Below are 2927 nucleotides of genomic sequence, written 5' to 3'. Positions count from 1 at the left end.
ACACAGCATACAGGCAGCAAGCTGGCAGAAATGTTAGCATGCCGGGCAAAATGCTTAGCGATATTTCGTCATTCTTCACGTTCTGAGTTCAAATTCCACTGACGTCGACTTTGCCTTTCATCCTTTTGGGGTCGATAAATTAAGTACCAGAAGCATACTAGGGTCGATCTAATCGACTGGCACCCTCCCTCAAAATTTCGGGCCTTGAGCCAAGAGTCGAAAAGAACATCCATGTATGTACTTTTTTTACTTTTAACTTGTTTCAGTCACTCAATTGCAGCCATGCTGGAGCACTGCTGTGAAGGATGTTAGTTGAGCAAATCAACCCCAGGACCTTTTTTCTTTTTTTAAAACCTAGTACTTTTTGCATTAGTCCCTTTGCTGAACTGCTAAGTTATAGGGGCAAAACACACCAATGTCGGTTGTCAAGTGGTAGTGGGGGTCAAACAAGACACAAAGACACACACACATTCACACACACAGATATACGCATATATACATATATATGATGGGCTTCTTTCAGTTTCCGTCTACCAAATCCACTCACTAGGCTTTGGTTGGACTGAAGCTATAGTAGAAGACACTTGCCCAGGGTGTCACGCAGTGGGACTGAATCTAGAACCATGTGGTTGGGAAGCAAACTACTTACCACACAGCTACGCCACGTATGTATGTATATATGTATGTATGTATGTATGTATGTATGTATGTGTGTGTGTGTATCTATAAATACACACACACACACACGTGTGTGTGTGTGTGTGCTTGTGTGAGTGTGCATGTGAGTGCAAATATGCTCCCGCCTGTTTATTGTTGTCCATGTCATAAGAGAAGTGGTTTAAGACCGGTTCTCCTTGGGAACTCCTTTGCACTGATAACCTATTTCTCATAGTTGAATCTGTTGAAGATGTCAGAATGATTTCCAAATATGGACGCAAAGCCTTGAATACAGAAGCTTCAAAGTGAATCTAGTGAAAACTAGAAGTTTTATAAGTACACACACACACACACACACACATAAATATTCATATACATAAGCATATATATATATATATATACATACACTAGACTACCTGTGATCCATTGGGTCTCTAATAATTCAACGTACCAGGAAAGTCTGACTTTCCCAGCAATGGAGTTTTGTTTCATGGGTTTTTTTCGTTTCCAGGTTATTTCACATGCTTTCAACGAATGTGACATTAAAATCACGCGTAAACGGCTTCTATCCTGAGAAAAGGAAAGATTTGTCTATTATTTCTTGCTACCATGTAATAAGTATTTCGGATCCTTTATTACAAATAGCTGTTATGTGGTAGCAGAGTGTGCTAGAAATAGCAGCTAAATCTTTGGAGGTGAGATATGTTGAATGCCATTGAAAGAAACCTATGGAAAAAAACTATTTCACACCGAGGTTATGAACAGGTCTTTTATGAAATATTTACCGTATTTACATCTGCATTTGCATCCGTGTGTATGTTTATGCCTTTAGTATGGGCATGGATGATGTATTTATTGGCAAAATGACCACCCGCCAAATATAACAATATCCGTTTCAACACACAATTTCACATCAAGAATCTTGCAAAACATACATAAGTTTGTGTGTGTGTGTGCGTGTGTGTATACACGTGCACATGTGTGCATGCCTGCATTTGTATGTATGTACGTATGTATGTAGGCATGTATGCATGCATGCATGCATGTATGTATGTATGTATGTATGTATACAAGCATACCCATAAAATATGATGAAATATATTTGTATTTGTTATAATTTATGCAAATATATAATGTGTGAAAGAGTTGAACAGGTACTGATAAAGTATGAGTTACAGAAAGAGAGAGGAAAACAGCTGAAAATGTTTGGTTTCTAGGCAACTTTTATTACTTATTTAGAGGCAGTACTTTGGCTCATGAGATAAATTTGAAGCATGTTTATCGCCTGTTTAATATCTATCTATCTATCTATCTATCTATCTATCTATCTATCTATCTATCTATCTATCTATCTATCTATCTATCTGTCTGTCTATCTATCTATATTAATGTCTGCTTTTGAGTCAAGTTATATATAAAAACAATTTAACTTGAAAATGAAGGATTACTCAGTAGAGTGCATGTTTAATTTTGCCATGAAAAAACTAATAAATATCTATCTACTTAAGTATCAATTTTAAAACATAATCAGATGAGTGTAATTTCACTTTATCACCAGATTTATTATGTACAAAGTCTTGTGTGTGTGTGTGTGTGTGTGTGTGTGTGTCTACGCACACACACACTTATGTATTGAAATGCCATTGGAGTCTGGGAGAGTCTTGGTCTAGCTATACTGTTGAATATCTTTAACAGAATTAGAGTCATCATGGAGGAACTACATCTGTAATTTTAGGGAAGAGGTGATTATATTCACTAACAAGTCAAAAGACAGCATGTATGTATGCATGTATATATGTACAGGGTTGGCCAAAAGTCACCTGACAGTAAATCAAAACCATTTAATTCCGAGATTTATTTATGTTTAACAACTGAATGAATTTACTAAAAGCATCTAAATATGAAACATCATGGGAATTGTTCAAACTGAAGTCCTTTTTAAGCAACACATTTTTCCATTCTAGTCAATACAGAATTAAAGATAGTATTTATAGAATTTTGATTTACTGTTGGGTGACTTTTGGCTAAACCTGTATATGTGCATGCATATGTATATCCATGCCATTATCATCATCATCATTTAGCATCTGTTTTCCATGCTGGCATGGGTTGAACAGCTTGACTGGAACTGGTAAGCTAGAGAGCTGCACCAGGTTCCAGTCTGTTTTGACTTGGTTTCTATGGCCGGATGCCCTTCCTAATGCCAACCACTCCACAGAGTGTAGTGAGTACCTCTTATGTGTCAGTGGCACAGGTGCCTTTAATGTGTC

Source organism: Octopus bimaculoides, chromosome 2 (genome assembly GCF_001194135.2).
Source record: "Octopus bimaculoides isolate UCB-OBI-ISO-001 chromosome 2, ASM119413v2, whole genome shotgun sequence".
In the NCBI taxonomy this organism is placed as follows: Eukaryota; Metazoa; Mollusca; class Cephalopoda; order Octopoda; family Octopodidae; genus Octopus; species Octopus bimaculoides.
The sequence above is the reverse complement of the archived record's forward strand: the minus strand, read 5'-3'. Positions refer to the sequence as shown.